Source organism: Pseudopipra pipra, chromosome W, assembly GCF_036250125.1.
Source record: "Pseudopipra pipra isolate bDixPip1 chromosome W, bDixPip1.hap1, whole genome shotgun sequence".
Taxonomy (NCBI): Eukaryota; Metazoa; Chordata; class Aves; order Passeriformes; family Pipridae; genus Pseudopipra; species Pseudopipra pipra.
This window is the reverse complement of record NC_087580.1, coordinates 36,314,605-36,336,866: the sequence shown is the minus strand read 5'-3', so window position 1 is coordinate 36,336,866 and position 22,262 is coordinate 36,314,605. Positions and strand designations below refer to the sequence as shown.

General features: G+C 53.1%; 1 pseudogene; it reads left to right on the top strand.

Annotated features, from left to right (window-relative positions):
* The first annotated feature begins 3,163 nt into the window (after window positions 1-3,163).
* LOC135405398 (olfactory receptor 14J1-like) lies at window positions 3,164-4,326 on the top strand (annotated as a pseudogene).
* The last annotated feature ends 17,936 nt before the right edge of the window (window positions 4,327-22,262 follow it).

Genomic DNA, 22,262 nt, shown 5'->3' with positions numbered 1-22,262 from the left:
CTTATGGGATTTTCCTGCTTTGACAGTGTTTTGAGACAGTTCATTGTGCCCTTCAAGTCCTTCCATGTGCACACACACACCCCACTCTCACCAGTGTCTGGCCCTCCAAAGAACACAAGCCCTGAGGATTTGTAGCTCCCACTCCAGTGGTTGGCACTTGGACCTCCCTCTGTACTCAGAGCTCAGAGCTCCCTTGTGCCAGAAAGTTTAAAGAGATTGTGCCTCATTCTGCCAAGACAAACCTTTGAAAAAAAGTGTCCCTCTGTGTTTCCTGAGATAAGAGCACTCTATTGTCATCTTCCAAAACCTTGCAGAGGTCCCAGAGATCTCCCAGGAAGGAATTTGGGGCCTCAAGCACATGACCCGTATATAGAGGCTGAGGACTCAGGGGTCAGTGGTGTGAAGATTGAGGACAGTAGAGGAGTAGCCTGAGAGGTCTGGAAGGGGGGTGTGAGAGCTGGTGGAGCTTTTCTTCCTGTCAGAAAACAACCTAAGAAAGAACTAGTGCCACCAAGGGCAGCTGGGGTGGCCTAGACTGGTGACAAGAAGCGAGAACTTTCCCTCTGAGGTCAGTGTTGTGGTGCAATAAGTCAGAAATGAGTCTGGATGAGCCCAAGGCTTTGTGTGTGCAGGAAGAGCCAGGGAGGACGCAGAGATGTCAGTGCAGGAAGGTGCCAGCCAGGTGGGGCAGCTGGGGGGATGACGACAGCCTGCAGGGAAAGGGGCAGGGCATGGACACCGTAGGACAGCCTGGGCTGGAGAGGAGACAGGGAGGGGGAGAAGCTGAAAGGCCCTGACAGAGCCACCTTCTGCAGGCCTTTGGCCATGGCTGCTGTCTGTGCCCCTGATGCCAGGAGGAGGGGAGTGCCCCTTGCAGCCCTGGGGCCTCATGGCCTCCTTGTCCCTGCTCAGCAGCCTCGCAGGTGCCACCCCATGGTCCTGCCCTTGGCATTGCACATCCCACATCCCAGTGCCCCAGGAAGAGCCCTGAGGAATGAGGCAGGGACAGGATCTGCCTTCCCAGGGGCTGGGGGTCAGGGCTTGGTCCTTTGGATTAAGGAAACAAGTCAAGGTTTCTTCAGCATCAGAGCCACCTTTCCCTTGCTTGTCCATCCTTGTCATCACTGTCTGCAGATTTCTGCTCTAACTGGAACCTGGGGACACGTTCTCAGTTGTGTCCCCCAGTGAGACTCATTAGCACTGCAAGAAACTTTCCTGTTTCAATCTCACTTTGACTTGTTGAAAAGTTGTTTGAACTTAGGGACTGAGTCTCATGTAAACAATGACAAACCCCCAGGGGGTCATGAAATGCCTGGGGCTGTTGCTGTGCTTCTGAGCTGGGCTGGGCTCCTGGCACACAGGGAGCTCCTGGCAAGCAAGAAGAGCTTCAAAGAGACAGCTCTGCTGGTGAGCAGCTCCTCTGCACAGCCCAGCAGGGCTGAGGGCACTGCCTGCAGCACTGAGGGAAGAAAAACAAGGCAGAGAGAGGTTACACACAGCCTGGGCTGGGAGGGAAGTCGAGAGGAAGATCCACTGGAGGAGGAATCTTTCCAGGCTCCCACACGGTGAGTCAGCATGAAGGGCAATGTGTCTGCAGTTGGTGCAAAGATCTCCTAAGGCTGGCACATCCCACTCCCTGCTGCACCATCCCAGGCACATCCCAGCAGGATTCCCTTCTCCCAGGGATGGCTGCAGGGTTGTGAAGCCGGGCTGTGCCACCCAGGCTGCCCCAAGCTGTCCTGCAGAGCAGGGTCCTGCAGCCCAGGGCTGTGCCGGGGCAGGAGCTCTGCCACTGCCAGGGGCAGCTCTCAGCTGGGCTGGGGAGCTCCCTCAGGGCTGGGCAGAGCCTGGGGGTGGAAAGAGCAAAGCCTGCCAGGGCAGGGCAGGTTTCTTCTGCTATCAAGTGAGACTTTCATGGGTCAGGGCTGCTCACAGAACCAGAGCACCCCAGGATATTTTCCAGGGGATACTTCGAGGGGAAGGTTTAAGGAGGGATTTCTCTCAAGCTCTCAAGCCACATGCCTGCTGGTTTGAGTTCCAGAGGGAACTCTGAGGAGCTGCCCAGGGCTGGGAACAACTTGCTGGCACTGTTGGTGTCTGGGAGGTGGCACAGCTGGCTCAGGGTGACACTGCCCTGAGTGCCCAGTGGGCTCTGCCCTGGCCTCTCCCAGCTGGACCCTCCCTGTGCATTTCCTTGGTTCTCAGCTTGCCCCTGGTCCTGAGGTTGTTCCCTCCTTCTCTCAGTCAGACTCACTGGGGAGGGGAGTTCAAGCTACACAGTCCAACACTGATCCTGGGATTCCCCTATGGCAGGTGTGTCCCTGGAAATGCACATTCCAAATTGTCCTCTGCCCTGGGGGGCTGTGGACAGTGAAGTCTGTGGGCCTGGGTAAGGAGCTCTTTTCCCCTCAATGAGACCCCGTCATTAGGACACTTGGCTCTTTTCTGAGGTGTCCTTCCAAGCTGGGAGCTGCCCTGGAGAATGCAACTCATCCTCCCAGCACAGCTGTGTTCTCTGAAAGCCCCAGTGGAGAGAGGGAGAGATGCTGTGCCCATGCCAGGAGATGCTGTTGGGTTGGGGAGATGAGCCACGGGTGTCCTTGGCTCCAAGTGGGTGCTGAGCCCTTCAGACAGGCTGAGACACTGAGGGGTCTGGGATGGATCCCCCTGCTCTCAACAGTGTCTGGTGGCTTTTCAGACCAAAAAGGGAGTGTGATCAATCTCCATCTCAGGAAAGAGCAAAGCCAGGGCAGTTGGGAACAAGAGAGAGGGACAGATCAGCTCCCCTCACTCTGTACAAAGCCCCAGACAATCCTCCTGCCTGGCAGGACCTGCTCTGTTCTCCCTGAGTGCATCAGAAGTGCTGAGGGGTTCTGACATCCAGGAACACTCTTCATGAGAGATGAGGGGAGTCTAAAAAAACCAAACCCAAACTTCTGAAACTGCCTTCTGCTCTCGGGGTTCTTCTTGGAGTGCAGATGCTGACAAGCCCTTCTGCAGTGTGAGCAGTTCCATCTGACAGAGCTGAACACCAGAAGGGATCCCTGTGCCCACCATGCCCATGACCCCACTGGTGCAGAGCAGGGCTGACCCATCACAGCCAGTGGGCAGAGGGTCTGCTCCTCACGGAAGATGTAGTGAGCCCCGAGCAGGGCTCCAGCCCTGGAGCTGAAGGAGAGACTCCTAGAAAAGGAAAACCAATGGAGCAGCGAGAGGGGTGTTGGAAAGAGGCTTTGAATTTTCTCAGAATGTTCTGCCCTAACTTGTCACTGTTATTTCCTCCTTGAACAGTGCCCCACATCTAGAGGCAACAAATGCCCAACAGCAGCTCCCTCACCCAGTTCCTCCTCCTGGCATTTGCAGACAGGCGGGAGCTGCAGCTCCTGCACTTCTGGCTCTTCCTGGCCATCTCCCTGGCTGCCCTCCTGGCCAACGGCCTCATCCTCAGCGCTGTAGCCTGTGACCACCACCTGCACACCCCCATGGGCTTCTTCCTGCTCAACCTCTCCCTCACAGACCTGGGCTGCATCTGCACCACTGTCCCCAAAGCCATGCACAATTCCCTCCAGAACACCACAACCATCTCCTACATGGGATGTGCTGCACAGCTCTTTTTCTTTGTCTTCTTCATCTCATCAGAGTATTTCCTCCTCACTGTCATGTGCTACGACCGCTACGTTGCCATCTGCAAACCCCTGCACTACGGGACCCTCCTGGGCAGCAGAGCTTGTGCCCACATGGCAGCAGCTGCCTGGGCCACTGGGTTTCTCATTGCTCTGCTGCACACAGCCAATACATTTTCCCTGCCCCTGTGCCAGGGCAATGCTCTGGGCCAGTTCTTCTGTGAAATCCCTGCCATCCTCAAGCTCTCCTGCTCACACTCAGGCTACCTCAGGGAAATTGGGCTTCTTGTGCTTAGTGCCTGTTTAGTATTCTGTTTTTTCATTTTCATTGTTTTCTCCTATGTGCAGATCTTCAGGGCTGTGCTGAGGATCCCCTCTGAGCAAGGACGGCACAAAGCCTTTTCCACGTGCCTCCCTCATTTGGCCGTGGTCTCAATCTTTGTCAGCACTGGTATTTTTTCTCAGCTGAAGCCTCCCTCTATCTCTTCACCATCCCTGGATCTGGTGGTGTCAGTTCTGTACTCGGTGGTGCCTCCAGTACTGAACCCCCTCATCTACAGCCTCAGGAATCAGGAGCTCAAGGATGCCATAAGGAAAATGATGACTGGATGCTTTTCAGCAGCAATAACCTGCCTTTTTTCTTCTGCAGAACACTCATTGTTTAACCCTTTTCTGGCCCTGTCTGCCTTCTAAAGCTTTTGAGAGTGGTGGTGGGGAAGTTTCCTATATTTTTTTACTGTTTTAATGTTTTTAACACAGAAATTTATTCTTCATCTCGTACCTAATTCACTCTCTACCTCTTTCTTTTTACCCACAAATGTGTAAATGAGGAATCATTCTCTGTGTGCATTTAAACAAAATAAAAGTTTCTGCAGCAACTTCTTTGTCAAACATCCTGCCTTTGTTATTCTGTACATGAGGAATCACAATCTCTGAGTAGTATGAAGGACTTGAATTCTTTTTCTTTGAATGCAGATTCTCCCTCCAACAACTTCCCTAAAACTGGAGGGCAGTGCCTGTGGGCGGAGGAGAAGGGGTAAAGAGTCCTGGTACAGGAGCACTGTCAGGGAGCAGCAGCTCTTGGCCTTTCCAGAGATGCTCTTTTTCCACTGCCTCCCTCTCCTTTCTTCTCCTTGCCCAAGGCCTGAGTGCTCTGGCAGCTCAGTTCCTGCTGTGTGTCAGTCCTGTGACCCTGGGCAGGGACAGGCCCTGGGCACTGCTGGGACAGAGCTGGGCTCCTTAACATCATTTCCATCATTAAAGGGGATCCCCCAGGCAGTTCCTGAAGACTTTGTTCTTTTTGAAAGGTTGGTGTAAAGAACAAGGCCAAGGAATAGACTCTGCAAAGTCTCATTGCTTTGCTTGTTTCCCCATTCAGTCCCTGCAGTGAGAGAAGCGACTCACTGGGGTACTTGAGGGACTGAGGGCTGGGTCAGATGTTCTGTGCTGGTGGCCAGTGGCAAATGGTCTCCAAGTCACCTGCCTGGGGCTCTGCAGCTTGTGAGGGCTCTGATGGCAGGTGAGGACTTGTCTGTAGGAACTCAGGAAGTGCAGGAGAGCACAGAGGATCTGCAGGGACAGCCCGTCCCATCCAGTCAGCAGGGAATGGAGCCCTGGAGCAGAATCCTGCCAGGGTGGAGTCACCAGAGATCAAGTCCTAAATCTGCCTGTGAACTGGTAAAGGAGAGTTCTGCAACCCCAGGGGCCGCAGCAGGAACAGAGAAAGGACTCTGGCCAGTGACTCGTCTCACCCACAGTGAACTCCCCTTTGTGCCTCCCCAGTTCAGGGAGGGCTGTACCAGAGCCAGGGGTGGGCTTTCCAGGAGGGTGTCCTGAAGAACTCTCCAGCCCACAGGCTGCATGAAGTGGAGCCCTGCCCTGCCCTTTGTGCCATTGGAAACAGCCCATGGTCCTGCCCAGCCTTGTTCTTGGCTACTGAGCCTCCCAGGACTATGGCAGAGGGTGGAGAGGAGTGATCCCCATCCTGCTGGGTCTGCTCCCCACCCTGACCAGCATGGCCAGTGCAGGGTCAGCCCAGGGTGCCACAGCCCCTCCCTGTGCAGAGCAGCACCTCCAGCTCAGGGCCCTGCAGGGATCCCAGGCTGGGATCTGCAACTGGCCAAGGCAGCCTGGACACACTGACCTGGGCAAAGGGATGTCCCTGGAGAAGAGCAAGGCAGCATTTCTGGGCCTGCAGAGAGGAATCCCTGACACAGAGACACCTCTTTCTGCAGCCTCCCCTGGGGACAGGCTGCTCTGTCCCTGGGCCAGGACTCTGGGCTGGGCTGGGCAGAGGGGCTGGCACTGAGGGGCACAGTCAGGCTGTGCTGGGCATCTCCTGGAGGTGACACCAGGGCTCCTGCAGTTTCCCTGACCTCCATTTCCTCCTGCCATGGTGAGTGTCCAGCCCCTGAGCTGATGTGGATGCTGAGACTCCTCTCTGTGCCCCAGGAGCTGCTGTGCCCTTCAGAGGGGCTGGGGCTGTGGGGGGAGTGCCCAGAGCTCTGCAGCACCCTGGGCTGGGCACTGCTGTGGGGCCAGACCAGACTGGGCTGCTCCACCAGTTGACCTCTATAATGATATCACTTCTAATTTTCTCCTGAAGAACCATGAGAATATGTGTTGTGTCCTGAGTACTAATCTGGAACAGAAAAGGTTTTGGTGTCAGGGATACTGAGAAGGCTGGGCAGTGTCACTGGGAGACCTCTCCCAAACCCTTGGAAAGGCCAGAGCCATCCCAGAGCTTCCTGGGGCCTTGGCAAAGGCAGACATGGAACCAGTCTGCAAACAGGGCAGCAAGGAGGGTTGGGAGACTTCCAGACTGGTCAGGCTCAGCAGGGAAGGGGATAGGGCAAGTCCTCCTGCAGCCATTCCCAGGCATGGGAAGGACAAGGCAGGGATTGCAGAACCCCTGTGGGAGGGAAAAGAAGGGAATGTTGTGTGCCCAGACTTTATCAAGGCCTTTGACATGGTCTCCTGTGGTCTCCTTATGGCCAGACTGGTGACAGCTGGACTGGACAAGTGAAACATGTGGTGAGTGGGAAGTTGAATGACTGATGAGGGTCAAAAGTCATGGCACAAATTCCTCTTGGCAGCAACTCCCAGGTGACATCCATCAGGGACCAGCCCTTGACCATTCCTATGGAACATCTTTATTATGTCTCTGGGTGATGGGATGAAATGCACTTTCCACTCCTTTGTGGATGATGCCAAGTTGCAGCGAGTCTGTGAGAAACCTCGTCCAGTTAATGGTGACTTGGACAAAAAATGTGGTCAAGATGACTGAGTTGGATAAACTTGTCCTGCCATCAAGTGCCCAGCAAGGCCCAAGACAATGAAGAAAAAACTCATGGGTCAGAGGAAAGCAAAATCAAAAGGAGGGAAAAAGACCAAACACAACCAAAGCAAACCCAAACAAACACAGAATGACAGAATATGCTGAGGTGGAAGGGACCCACAAGGATCATCCAGCCCAACCCAACTGTTCCATTGCCATCTGCCCCCACCCCAGCAGGCTCTGGAGCAAAGCATGGCTGAGGTCCAGCACAGCTCTGCTCTGACACAAAGAACTTCCAGTCAGGGACAGGAAGAGGACAAAGTCTTGTCTAACCAGCCTGAGGAATAATGGGCTCAATGACCTCCTCTATTCCTGGGCACTTCAATGACCCTGTGGATCAGGTTTGGTAGCAGGGAGGGGGCTGCAGGTTTCCCTTAGGGAAGAGGAGATCAAGAGTTGACTCTGTGTCAGAGAGAGCCACTTTCAAGTGGCTCCAAAATGGATCAGCCAGTGCCCAAAGCTGAGCCAAAAAGCAATTCCAGAGGCCCCTCTGTGATAACCTTTTGGAGAAAGAATAAAATCCAGGGTGCTGTAACCCAGAGAGGAGTGAGAGAAATGGGGGAGAAACAACCCTGCAGGCACCAAAGGGAGTGGAGAAGGAGGAAGAGGGAGAGAGAGCCTTGGTGGGGACCTGGCAGCCAAAAGCCAACCCCCAGCCCTGAGAGCCACAGCTGAGCCCAGCACAAAAGCTCCTTTGTGTCTGGAGATTCTTTGCAGCAGCTTTTTAGCAGAGCTGCCAGATGGGCCATCAAAGGGGATGCTCAGCTGGGTCTGAAACCTGGATGACCCCTGTCACCCTTGGCTCTGTAGGATAATACAGAACTATAGAATCCTAAATAGTTTGAGTCAGATGGGACCTTTATAGGACATCTAGTCCAACCCCCCAGCACTGAACAGGTTCACGTTGAACTAGATCAGGTTGCTCAGAGCCCTTTCTAACCTGGCCTTGAATGTTTCCAAGGGTGGGGCTTCTATGACCTCTCTGGGCAACCTGTGCCAGTGTTTCACCACCCTCAGTGTAAAAAGTTTCTTCCTTCTATCTAGCTTAAATCTACTCTTTTTTAGTCAAAAACCATTATCACTTGTCTTATTAAAACTAAGTCTGTGCCCATCCTTCTTATAAGTATGATCTCAGGAGCTCCTGACAAGCCTTGACCAAAACAGCTGAGCAATGAAGAGCCCCTGGAATGGACCAGGGGTGTGGGGAAGTGTCCCTGGACTGGACCAGGTGCTCCTGGATGATAAAGGTGGGAACAATCCAGAGTGGAACAGCTGGGGAAAACAGGATAATCAGTCATTCCACTAAAGCCTTGGAACATTCCCTGACTGAATTACAGCCCAAATGGAACAGTTTGGATACAATTCCCAAATATTTTTGAAACTCCAGTCATTCCTGACACCAGGATGGAAATTCAGCAGATAACTAAAGCCAGTCCCCTTGGGAGCCCACAAGCAGCAGGGCTGAGGGAGGCCCTGGCAGCTCCCCAGCACCTCCCTCTCAGTGGGACACCTCTGGCAGCCTCTCCCAGCTCGGGAACCCTCCAGTTTCCAACACTCCAAAGACCCTCGCTGATGCCCAGGACAATTCTGATCCCCCTCAACAAACACTCCTCCAGCTGTGATCCTTGTCTGTTGGGAAACACAAAGGGATTTGTGGGAGTGTTTCCCTGACAACAAGGAGAATTTTGGAGAGGGACCTTTCCACACCCAGCTCTTGATGTGTCCACACATCTCTGCCTGGGTGTGGGTGTGAATTGACTGTGGTGGGAATGTTGTTCTTGGGAATCTATAATTCAGTCATTGTTAAAATTGTGGCAAATGCTATTGAATCACTTGATAACTGTAAAAGTGGTCAGTAATTAAATGCTACTAAACTCTTTTGCCCCCTTATCTTTGTGTCCAAATCCTTCGCACCCTGACCATCTTGCATCCCAAGGCTCTGTGTAAATCATTCTCTTTCATCAAAAAATATATATTTTTTGTGACGTCCACTTTAAAATTGTTCTCTATAGCTAAACTACAAAACAACTCCAATTAGTTGTTGACGTCTTGAAGACAACTAAAGAAAGAAAAATAATTTGGTTTTCAGTGTTTTAATGGGTCCCACAGTGTGTTTGGAGCTGCATCAGCTGTCAGTCCAAGATGGGCCATGTCAGAACTGGTGAGGTTGGGGGGTGAGGAGCAAGGTTGATCATCCAGGGTCAGTGTGGATCTCCTGAGGAGACACTCAGCATCAAGATCACTTGGAGAACACCTCTATCACCTCTCCACTGAACTAAAATATATCCATTCTTTCATTTCAAAAAAATTACAAATTTTGAAGACTTGTTTTGAAATTGCCTTGAAGACAATTAAAGGAAGACAAAGAGATCCTGAGGGATTTCTGCATTTTAATGAGCCCCACAGTGTGTTTGCAGCTCAACCCATGATCCTGAGGTACTGAGAGAAGATTGAAGCAGCTGCTCAAGAAGCCAGAAGCCAAAGTCCAAGTGCCTTGAAGCATTGCTGGGCCCCACTGAGGGCAGGCACTGCCAAAGCCTCCCCAGGGACTCCTTGGAGCAGCTCCTTGGAGGCCAGGAGTGCAGGCAGACAAAGGCTCTGGGCAGGCCCCTGCAATGCTGAGCAAAGCCTGCCTTGGTTTTGTGGAGCACAAAGGCCAAGGCCTGAGCCCCAGGCCCTGGCCCAGCAGATCCTGTCCCTCCCGGCTGGCTCAGGGCTGTTTGGGGGGCACTGGGATGGGAGGGGGAGGAACAACAAAGGTCAAAACTGGGCAACCCCTGCCAGGCTCCTGAGGGAGGGGTGAGGCAGAAACCAAGGGCAGAACCTGCCAGGCAAGTTGGTTGTGGTGGCCTGAGTGGCAGAGGCAGCTGCCAGAGGCAAGGGGACAAAGGCCTGGGTGCCTTTGGGCCTTGCAGCCCTGCCAGAGCCCTTGGCCATCTCTCCTGCAGGCTGTCCTGCCCTGGCCCTGCTGCTGCTCTGGCCTTGCAGGCTGCACAACCCCTCCTGCTTTCCCACCCCCTCCCAGCAGCATTTCTAGACCCTCCCTGATGTCTCTGCACCAGCTCTGGCTGTTCCCTGGAACACAAAGCCATGGGCTGATCCTGACTCCCTCTGGGTGAGCTCTTGCAGCACAAGGGTCCCCGTTGAGTGACATTTCTTTTTCCTCACCTTCAGTCTGAACTTTCCAGGCTACTCTTTGAGGAGATTTCATTGTATTTCCAATGCAGAGAAAAGCTCATTCTTGTCAGATCTCCTCTAGACCCTCTCCAGTTCTTCCTCATTCCTCCAGAATGGGGAACCTCACAGACAGACAGACCGACCAGTCCAGATGTGGTGACCCCAGGGCTGAGTCCAGGGGGTGACAACTCCCTTGTCTGGGTGCCCACACTCCCCCTAAGGCAGCCCCATGTGCAGTTGGCCTTAAATCAAGGGGCCATTCTGATTCTTTGTAACATCACGGAATCAAGTGGCACCGTGACACTGCAGGGCCTCATGGAACCAAAGGAATGCAGGGACACTGTGGAATCTCATGGAACCAAGGGACCATTGTGACATGGGGGGCTTCTTTGGAACAAAAGGAACTATGAGACATTTCAGAGCCTCATGGAACCAAGGGGCCACTGTGCCTCCCCAGAACTCCACGGAATCAAGCAGAGCCGCTGCCTCCCCCTCGCTGCCGCACGGACCGGAGTCGCCGGCTCTGCCCCGCTTGGACACCTCTGGAGTCAGCGTGTTCTTGGGCAGCACAACTGATCTCAGACCAGAGAGTTTCCCAGAGTTTGCTTTGCCCCCTCTTTCCCCTGGTTTAATTTTCATACTTTGTTCATTCAGGGGGAAAAGGGAGAAGGGAGGCACATGTTGATCTCTGGTTTTATCTGTTTACAAAAGGGAATTGGGGCAGATGGGTAGAGAGGAGGCAATTTCTCTGCTGTTGCTTTGAAAAGTTCTGTTGGTATTGCTGGTTTTGCTGCTCTATTTCTTGTCAGTAAATTCTTATTGTTTTTACTTATACCTCCGTGTGTTTTGTCTCCTTGCACTGGTGTGGAATAAAAGGGGAGTGAATTCATTTTATTGGAGTTCCTGCCCCAAAATGTGTCTTTAAACCAGGACAGGTTGCTCAAGGGCTCCCTGAAATTTGGCATCAACCACAAAGGACTTGAAAATGCATTTTGTCCCAATGTACAGAGAGATAATAAGGATGTTCTATACTGGTGTTCAAGGGCTGATCACTGAGGGATTTCACCAGGAAGTTGCTGCCAAGAGGACTTTGTACCATGGATTTTATTTGACACTCTTCATTCAGCCAACTTCCCACCCACCACATCTTCTACTTCTTCAGTCCAGCTCTCACCAGTCTGGCCATAAGGAGACCACAGGAGACCATGTCAAGGGCCTTGATGAAGTCTGGGCACACAACATCCTCTATGCCCTCCCACAGGGGTTCTGCAATCCCTGCCTTGTCCTTCCAATGCCTGGGAATGGCTGCAGAAGGACTTGCCCTATCCCCTTCCCTGCTGAGCCTGACCAGCCTGGAACTCTCCCAACCCTCCTTGAGCCCTGTTTGCAGACTGGTTCCATGTCTGCCTTTGCCAAGGCCCCAGGAAGCTCTGGGATGGCACTGGCCTTTCCGAAGGGTTTGGGAGAGGTCTTCCAGTGACACTGCCCAACCTTATCAACATCTCTGACACCAAAACCTTTTCTATTTTCACAGAGTTGCAGTCTAGTGCTCAGGACACAACATATATTCTCATGGTTCTTCAGGAGAAAATTAGAAGTGATTTCATTATAGAGGTCAACTGGTGGAGCAGCCCAGTCTGGTCTGGCCCCACAGCAGTGCCCAGCCCAGGGTGCTGCAGAGCTCTGGGCACTCCCCCCACAGCCCCAGCCCCTCTGAAGGGCACAGCAGCTCCTGGGGCACAGAGAGGAGTCTCAGCATCCACATCAGCTCAGGGGCTGGACACTCAGCATGGCAGGAGGAAATGGAGGTCAGGGAAACTGCAGGAGCCCTGGTGTCACCTCCAGGAGATGCCCAGCACAGCCTGACTGTGCCCCTCAGTGCCAGCCCCTCTGCCCAGCCCAGCCCGGAGTCCTGGCCCAGGGACAGAGCAGCCTGTCCCTAGGGTGGCTTCAGAAAGAGGTTTCTCTGTGTCAGGGATTCCTCTCTGCAGGCCCAGAAATGCTGCCTTGCTCTTCTGCAGGGACATCCCTTTGCCCAGGTCAGTGTGTCCAGGCTGCCTTGGCCAGTTGCAGATCCCAGTCTGGGATCCCTGCAGGGCCCTGAGTTGGAGGTGCTGCTCTGCACAGGGAGGGGCTGTGGCACCCTGGGCTGACCCTGCACTGGCCATGCTGGTCAGGGTGGGGAGCAGACCCAGCAGGATGGGGATCACTCCTCTCCACCCTCTGCCATAGTCCTGGAAGGCTCAGTAGCCAAGAACAAGGCTGGGCAGGACCATGGGCTGTTTCCAATGGCACAAAGGGCAGGGCAGGGCTCCACTCCATGCAGCCTGTGGGCTGGAGAGTTCTTCAGGACACCCTCCTGGAAAGCCCACCCCTGGCTCTGGTACAGCCCCCCTGAACTGGGGAGGCACAAGGGGAGTTCACTGCGGGTGAGACGAGTCACTGGCCAGAGTCCTTTCTCTGTTCCTGCTGCACCCCCTGGGGTTGCAGAACTCTCCTTTACCAGTTCACAGGCAGATTTAGGACTTGATCTCTGGTGACTCCACCCTGGGCAGGATTCTGCTCCAGGCCTCCATTCCCTGCTGACTGGATGGGACGGGCTTTCCCTGCAGATCCTCTGTGCTCTCCTGCACTTCCTGAGTTCCTACAGACAAGTCCTCACCTGCCATCAGAGCCCTCACAAGCTGCAGAACCCCAGGCAGGTGACTTGGAGATCATTTGTCACCTCCATTGGCCACTGGCCACCAACACACAACATCTGAACCAGCCCTCAGCCCCTGCAGTCCCAGTGGGTCCCTGACCTCACTGCACTGTCTCCATGGAGAAACAAGCAAAGCAACAAGACTTTGGAGAGTCTAATCCTTGGTCTTCTTCTCCATATCAGTGTTAGGAAAAGACCTCAGCCTTCAGGAAGTGCCTGGAGGGGAACCCCTTCGCTGCTGGAACTGCTGTTGTGGAGCCCAGCCCTGTCCCAGCAGTGCCCAGGGCCTGTCCCTGCCTGTGTTCACAGGCCTGACCCACAGCAGGACAGTGACTGAGCTGCCAGAGCACTCAGGCCTTGGGCACGGACAGGAAAGGAGAGGGTGGGAGTGCAAAGAGAGCAGCTCTGAACAGACCCAGTTCTGGTGCTCCCTGGCAGTGCTGGGACTCTTTTCCCCTCCACATCTGCAAACATGGAAATGCCCTCCAGCTTCAGGGGAGGCGTTGGAGGAAGAATCTGGAAAAAAGCATTTGTGTCCTTTCTTACGCTCAGAGATTGTGATTCCTCATGTACAAACTAACACAGGGAGGATGTTTGACAAATACCTTGCTGCACAAACTTTTATTTTGTTTCAATGCACACAAAGCATGATTTCTGATTTCTATATTTTGTGGGTGAAAAAAAAAGAGATAGAGAGTGAATTATATGGGATGAAGAATAAAATTTCAGTGTTAATGACAGGAATAGAGGGAAAAGACAGGGAAACCCTACACCCCAAACACTACGAAAAGCTTTAGAAGGCAGGCTGGGCCCAAAATGTGTTACACAATGAATGTTCTGCAGAAGAAAAGAGGCAGTTTATTGCTTCTTAAAAAAACATCCAGTCATCATTTTCCTTATAGCATCCTTGAGCTCCTGGTTCCTGAGGCTGTAGATGAAGGGGTTCAGTGCTGGAGGCACCACCATGTACAGAACTGACACCACCAGGTCCGGAGATGGGGAGGAGATGGAGGGGGGCTTGAGGTTGGAAAATGCTGTAGCGCTGACAAACAGGGAGACCACAGCCAGGTGAGGGAGGCACATGGAAAAGGCTTTGTGCCGTCCCTGCTGAGAGGGGATCCTCAGCACAGCCCTGAAGATCTGCACATAGGAGAAAACAATGAAAACAAAACAGCCAAGTCCTAAAGAGATAGTAAAAAACATAAGTCCAATTTCCCTGAGGTAGCCTGAGTGTGAGCAGGAGAGCTTGAGGACATGTGGGATTTCACAGAAAAACTGGCCCAGGGCATTGCCCTGGCACAGGGGCAGGGAAAATATATTGGCTGTGTGCAGCAGAGCAGTGAGAAACCCAGCAGCCCAGGCAGCTGCTGCCATGTGGGCACAAGCTCTGCTGCCCAGGAGGGTCCCGTAGTGCAGGGGTTTGCAGATGGCAACGTAGCGGTCGTAGCACATGATGATGAGGAGGGAAAACTCTGCTGAAAGGAAAAAGGCAAGGAAAAAGAGCTGTGCAGCACATCCTGTGTAGGTGATGGTTGTGGTGTCCCAGAGGGAATTGTGCATGGCTTTGGGGACAGTGGTGCAGATGCAGCCCAGGTCTGTGAGGGAGAGGTTGAGCAGGAAGAAGCCCATGGGGGTGTGCAGGTGGTGGTCACAGGCTACAGCGCTGAGGATGAGGCCATTGGCCAGGAGGGCAGCCAGGGAGATGGCCAGGAAGAGCCAGAAGTGCAGGAGCTGCAGCTCCCGCCTGTCTGCCAATGCCAGGAGGAGGAACTGGGCCATGGAGCTGCTGTTGGACATTTGCTGCTTCCCAGCACAGGGACACTGTTCAGAAACATGAAAGGACAGGGAGAAGTTAAGACAGGCTTCTCTAAGCAAAGACACTTTATTTCTCATAGAAATCCCCTGAACTGAAATGCTTTTCCTTTCCCTTGTTTGTGCTGAGGGTGCTGTGAGGAACAGGAGCTCTGCTCATGTGCTGCCAAGGGCTCAGTTTTCCCCTTCTCCAGTGGGGACATGGAGCTGCTCTGCCACAGCATCAAACACTCCCAAGGGATGTCAGGCATCATCCACCTTTAAAGGAAAAGTTCTGTCTCCACTCTCAAGACGTGGAAGGGCTTAGCATGTCCCTTAAATAATGTTGTCTGTGTTTATTATTTTTGATGGTTTCATCTGGTACCTGTTCTTGTCAGGAGTACAAATCATCATTTTTATGATGCCAAATGTAACAAGACTTTAAACAGGAGAGGACAAACAGCTCAGCTCTCTGTAGCTTAGTGCAGAGCCAGGAGAGCTGCACTGTCCCTCCATCTGTTCCCATCTGCCCTGTGCTTTCCCTCGTCCTACCTGAACATAGCTTCACATGCAAATTAATTTTTAATAAACACAAATACCTACAGTCTGATGAGTGCAGGGCAGCACTGTTTAAAAGGGCAGCTTTGTTAAATCTTCTCTGTTCCAGCCCAGCAATACAGCATTGCCCAGGGGAATCTCTGGCTGTGCAGGCTCTGATGGCAACGTCAGAGCAACTCTGAGGAGACTGGAAAAGTGACCCAGAGCTACATGTAAGGCAGAGGTGTGGTGATTTCTGATGTTGCCTGGTCTTATCTCCTCTAAGAGAAATAGATTTGGAGTTTCAGTGCCTCCTCCTGAACTGTGAGATTAATTTTTAGGACCAATTTCCCACCCAGAAAACACATATTTGAAGATGGAAAGAACAGGATCCTTCACTTTCAGGTATCTCATGACTGGCTGTGCTTTCTTAAAACTCCTTTGAGAAATGTTCTGTAATGACCTGGAGCTCTGAGAAGCCCTCACAACCTGCAACCTGCTCTAAACAGGGGAAGAGCCCTTCCCTGCCCTCCCAGGAGTTGCTCCTTGCCCACAGCCCTTCTGCCCCAGCCCTGGCAGCAGCTCCCCGGGCCGGCTGAGAGCTGCCCCTGGCAGGCAGCAGAGTCCCTGCCCAGCACAGCACCCTGGGCTGCAGGACCCTGCTCTGCCCCACAGCCCTGGGCACCCCTGCCTGCACCCCCGGCTTCACAGCTCTTCCAAAGTGCCCCAAAACAGCCCCCTGCTCACCCATCCCATTAGCTGGGGCTGGGCCAGCTTTAGGAGATGCCTCCAGGAGCTGCCCCTGCACTGCCCTGCAGCCACAGACTCACCATGTGCAGCCCTGCCAAGACTCCTCCTGCAGGGAGTTCTCAGCCATCCTGCCAGTGCTGAGCCCCTTGAAGCTCTGTGTGTGCCCTGCTGGTGTCCCTGAGCTGCCCTGGCAGTGCCCTCAGCCCTGCTGGGCTGTGCAGAGGAGCTGCTCACCAGCAGAGCTGTCTATCTGCAGCACTGCCCTGTGTGCCAGGAGCCTGGCCCAGCTCAGCAGCACAGCAACAGCCCCAGGCATTTAATGACCCCCTGGGGGGTTTGATGTTGTTTACATGAGACTCAGTCCCTGAGAGGAAGTTCAAACAACTTTTCAAGAAGTCAAAATGAGACTGAAACACTGAAGTTTTTCGTAGCGCTAATGAGTCTCACTGAGGGACACAACTGAGAATGTCTCCGGGTTCCAGTTAGAGCAGAAAAGTGCAGACAGTGATGACAAGGATGGACAAGCAAGGGAAAGGTGGCTCTGATGCTGAATAAACATTGACCTGTTTTCTTAATCCACCAGGCCAAGCCCTGACCCTCAGCCTCTGGGAAGGGACATCCTGTCCCTGCCTCATTCCTCAGTGCTCTTCCTGGGGCACTGGGATGTGGGATGTGCAATGCCAAGGGCAGGACCATGGGGTGGCACCTGCCAGGCTGCTGAGCAGGGACAAGGAGGCCATGAGGCCCCAGGGCTGCAAGGGCCACTCCCCTCCTCCTGGCATCAGGGGCACAGACAGCAGCCATGGCCAAAGGCCTGCAGAAGGTGACTCTGTCAGGGCCTTTCAGCTTCTCCCCATGCCTGTCTCCTCTCCAGCCCAGGCTGTCCTACGGTGTCCATGCCCTGCCCCTTTCCCTGCAGGCTGTCGTCATCCCCCCGGCTGCCCCACCTGGCTGGCACCTTCCTGCACTGACATCTCTGCGTCCTCCCTGGCTCTTCCTGCACACACAAAGCCTTGGGCTCATCCAGACTCCTTCTGGGTGACATATTGCACCACAACACTGACTTCAGAGGGAAATTTCTGACTTCTTATCACCAGTCTAGGCCACCCCAGCTGCCCTTGGTGGCACTAGTTCTTTCTTAGGCTGTTTTCTGACAGGAAGAAAAGCTCCACCAGCTCTGACAACCCCCTTCCAGACCTCTCAGGCTACTCCTCTACTGTCCTCAATCTTCACGCCACTGACCCCTGAGTCCTCAGCCTCTATATATGGGTCCTGTGCTTGAGGCCCCAAATTCCTTCCTGGGAGATCTCTGGGACCTCTGCAAGGTTTTGGAAGATGACAATAGAGTGTTCTTATCCCAGGAAACACAGAGGGACACTTTTTTCCAAGGGTTGTCTTGGCAGAATGAGGCACAATCTCTTTACACTTTCTGGGACAAGGGAGCTCTGAGCTCTGGGTACGGAGGGAGCTCCAAGTGCCAACCACTGGAGTGGGAGCTACAAATCCTCAGGGCTTGTGTTCTTTGGAGGGCCAGACACTGGTGAGAGTGGTGTGTGTTTGTGCACATGGAAGGACTTGAAGGGCACAATGAACTGTCTCAAAACACTGTCAAAGCAGGAAAATCCCATAAGGCACCACAACACACAAGCACTGGTGGCAAACAGGAAGGCCTTTAATTCCAAGGCCTAAAGGGAGGTGAAGCTTTGGAAGTAGCCCCCAGGACAGAATTGCACTGTGCAGAGTGGGGGAAAGAGCAGACAGCCCCAACAGGAAGCCAGGGCTGGTAAGGCAGGTCTGGGGAACCCATCCAGACAAAGATTCCCACCTGCAGACTGGAAGCACACTGGGCAAAACTCCCACCATGGTAAGGTGTGGGAAAGGAAGCAAGTCCTTGTAGACATGCCAGCCCAAGCTGTGGGAACAGCATCTACCCCCTGAATACCCGGGGCTTGGGCTGTATAAAAGTGATAGCCCAGAAGCACAACTTGGGGACCCTCCACCGAGCAGAGCAGGGGGAAGAAGGACTGATGGGAGCCTCAGGGATCTCCATGGTGTGATACATTTACTTCATCTCTGTCTCTCTCTCACTGGCTTCCCACCACCCCCTTCTTCTCACTCTTTCCATTTCTTTCTCTCTCTCTCCCTCCTCTTTACTGTTAAATCAAAGCTGGACTGCTGACTTTGGCACATGGTCTCCTTTGCAGCTGAATTTGGGCAGAGGCGTCTCTTAATAATGGGAATCTGAGAGTATCCATGAGGTTTTACAGTGTGGGAATGGCCACTAGATTCCATGAGGTTCCACAGAGTCACAGGGTTTATTTGGCTTCGTAAGGCTCTGCAGAGTGATAATGGACCCTTGATTCCATGAGTTTGCAAAATGTCTCAGGAATCCTTTGGTTCTAGGAGGCCCCACATATGACAGTGGCCCCTTGGTTCCATGAGATTCCACAGTGTCCCAGGAATCCTTTGGTTCCGTGTGGCCCTGCAGTGTCACAATGGCCCCTTGATTCCATGAAGTTCTGAAAAGTCTTAGGGTTGTTTTTGTTCCATGTTGCCCTGCAGCTTCACAGTGGCCTAGTAATTCCATGTGGTTCAACATTGTCCCAGGGTTCCTTTGGTTCCATGAGTCCCTAAGGTCCCTCAGTGTCACAATGGCCCCTTGATTCTATGAGGTCCTGAAATGTCTCAGGGCTCCCTTGGTTCCATGAGGCCCTTCATGGCACAATGAACCCTTGTTCCATGAGGTTCCACAGTGCCCCAGGATTCCTTTGATTTCATGAGGCCCTGGAGCGCCACAATAGCCCCTTGATTCCATGAGTTTCCCGGGGTTCCTTTGGTTCCATGAGGCCTTGCAGTATCACAATGGCCTCTTAATTCCATGAGTTTTCACATTGTCACAATGCTCCCTTGATTCCATGAGATTCCACAGTGTCCCAGGGTTCCTTTGGCTCCAGAAGGCCCTGCAGTGTCACAATGGCCCCTTTACTCCAGGAGGTTACACAGTGTCCTTGCTGGAACACACTGGGCTGTAATGTTGTCACCCCTGCAGAGCTGCCTCCAGCTCTGGGCTCCAGCACAGGAAGGACATGGACCTGCTGGAGTGAGTGCAGAGGGGAGCAGCAAGAGGATCAGAGGGATGGAGCAGCTGTGCTGTGAGGAAAGGCTGAGAGAATTGGGATTGTTCAGGCTGGAGAAAAGAAGGCTTTGGGGTGACCTAATTTTGGCCTTCCAGTGCTTCCCTTTCAGGGAGCCAACAAGAAAGATGGAGAGAGACTTTGGACAAGGGCCTGGAGTGACAGGACAAGGGGCAGTGGCTTCACACTGAGAAAGGGAAGGGTTAGATGGGATATTAGGAAGAATTTCTGGACTGTGACAGTAGTGAGATCCTGGCACAGGTTGCTCAGAGAAGTTCTGGCTGCCCCATCCCTGGAAGTGTTCAAGGCCAGGTTGGATGGGGCTCTGAGCTCTGGGTCTAGTGGAAGGTGTCCCTGCCCATGGCAGGGGGTTGGACTGAGATGCTCTTTAAGGTCCCTTCCAACCCAAACCATTCCATGATTCTGTGACTGGTGGGGGATGTAGTGGTTGGAGCCGACGGGCACAGAGACCCCAAAATGATGGAGTTTTCCATTCTGGGTGAAGGAAGGAGGGAGCAGCAGAACTGACACCCTGGACTGCTGGTGGTCAGAGTTTGTCCTGTTTGGGAGACTGACTGATCTGGGTGTGAGTGTGGATGTGCTGGAGGGCAGGAAGGCTCTGCAGAGGGATCTGGACAGGCTGGATCAATAAGGCCAAGTGTCAGGGCCTGCCCTTGGGTCCCAACAACCCCCTGGAACGTTCCAGGCAGAACGTTCCAGGCTGGGAGCAGAGGGGCTGGAGAGCTGCTCAGCAGAAAGGGACTTGGGGGTGCTGCTTGACAGGGGCTGGATATGAAGCAGAGTGTGCCCAGGGGGGCAAGAAGGCCAAGGGCATCGTGGCCTTTGTGGAGAAGAGTGTGGCCAGCAGGAGCAGAGAACTGATTGCCCCTCTGTGCTGGGCACTGGGGAGGCCCCACCTGGAGTGCTGTGTCCAGTTCTGGCCCCTCAGTGCCAAAAGGCCCTTGAGGGGCTGGAGCGTGTCCAGAGAAGGGAACGGAGCTGGGGAAGGCTCTGGAAAACATGTCTGCTGAGGGACGGCTGAGGGAACTGGGCTGGTTGAGTCTGGAGAAGGGGAGGCTCAGGGGGGACCTCATTGCTCTCTGCAATGACCTGAAAGGAGGTTTTAGTGAGGTGGGGGTCGGTCTCTTCTGCAAAGCCTTTAGTGACAGGAAGAGAGGAAACGGCCTTAAGGTGCATCAGTTGAGGCTTAGATTAGATATTCCAAAACCCTTTTTCCACTGAGAGAGGGCTCAGGCATTGGAACAAGTAGCCCAGGGAGGTGGTGGAGTCTCTGGAAGTGTTCAGGTGTGTGGTGGGTTGACCTTGGCTGGACACCAGGTGCCCTCCCAACCGCTCTATCACTCCCCTTCCCAACAGGACATGGGAGAGAGTAAGGTGGGAAAAACAAAATAGTGGGTTGGGATAAGGCAGTTTATTTAAAGCAAAAAGCAGAACAAAGCTTGTGCACACAGAAGCCAAAGACAGCAGGGTTTGTTCTCTGCTTCCCATGAGCAGCCATGATCGGCCACTCCCGAGGAGCAGGGCTTGGGTCCGCGGGACGGTTCCTCAGCAGGCAGCCATCAGACAATGAATGCCCCCCTCCTGCTCCCTGCCTCAGCTTTTAGAGCTGAGCTGACCTCCCATGGGCTGCAATGTCCCTTGGGTCAGTTGGGCTCAGCTGGCCTACTTGGGTCCCCTGCCAGGCTCTTGCCCTCAGCTAAGGAAGGAATGTCCCAGTGTTGGTGCTGTGCTCAGCAGTGGCCAAAACACTGGGGTGTTCTCAACCCCCTTCCAGCTGCCAATGCCAAGCCCAGCCCTGGGAGGGCTGCTGTGGGGAACTGAACTGCAGCTCAGCCAGACCCAACCCAAATATCTATGGCACATATTCTATAGAATCCATCCTTAGGTGTTGTATGATAGATCTATAAGATATTACAACTAATAAGCAATAATAAGGCAAGTGTCCTCCTTAGGGACACCCCCCCCCAAAACTACTCGCTGGGTTTGTTCCCTGGGGGTCTCTGCAGCAGCAAGCACAGCCCCACACTGACTGCTCTGGGCTGTGCAGGCATTTGTGGTTCTGCCTGTCTCACACACCCCCCCAACCTTGGGATGGATCTGGATGTCACTGGATGTGATGTCACAGGGGAGATGTGATATCATGGGAGGTGTGATGTCACAGGGACGGTGTGATGTCACAAGGGAGGATGTGATATCACAGGAGAGGTGTGATGTCATATGATGGATGTGAAGTCATAGAGATGTGATGTCACAGAAAGGATGTGACGTCACAGGGATGATGTGATGTCACAAGAAGGATATGATGTCACAGGGAGGATACGATATCAAAGGAGAGGTGTGATGTCATTTGATGGTTGTGATGTCATAGGGGAGTTGTGATGTCACAGTGGAGGTGTGATGTCAGAGGGGAGCTGTGATGTCACGGGGAAGATGTGATGTCATGGGGAGATGTGATGTCAAATGAGAGTTGTGATGTCACAGGGGAGGATGTGACATCACAGGAATTATATGATATCACAGGAGAGATGTGATGTCATATGATGACTGTGACGTCATGAGGGAGATGTGATGACACAGGAAAGACATGATGTCACAGGGGAGCTGTGATGTCACAGGGGAGCTGTGATGTCACGGGGAGGATGTGATTTCACAGGGATGACATGATGTGATGTCATATGATGGATGTGATGTCACAGAGAATCCTTGATGTCACAACAAAGATGTGATGTCACAGGGGAGCTGTGATGTCACAGAAATGGTATGATGTCATGAATCCGAAAAATCGGTCCAAGAAACTGCTCAGAGACTTTTTTATCTCTAAGCAGCAAGGTATTTGTTTATTCAACGTTGGGAGCAAGCCAGCTCACGCTGGACAAACTTGCTCAAAGGCTTCACACAAAATCAGCATTTTTATACAATCTTCAGATGTGATTAAATGCATATTCAAGTGATTCCAACATCTATCTATGCATATTAATAATAGGTGGAGTATAGCTGGAGCTCAGGTGGGGCTTGGGGCAGTGCTTCTCTTGGCCCTCAATTTTGGTGGGTCTGGGGTCTTAAACTCATCTTCCTCAGCTTGACCTTCCTTCTCTTCCATTGTTCTTGACCCGTTCACTGAAGCTTGGAAAAAGCCCTGGCTCCAGGCCTATTTCTCCTATTCAAATGTCTACCTGATCCTGCTGTATTTC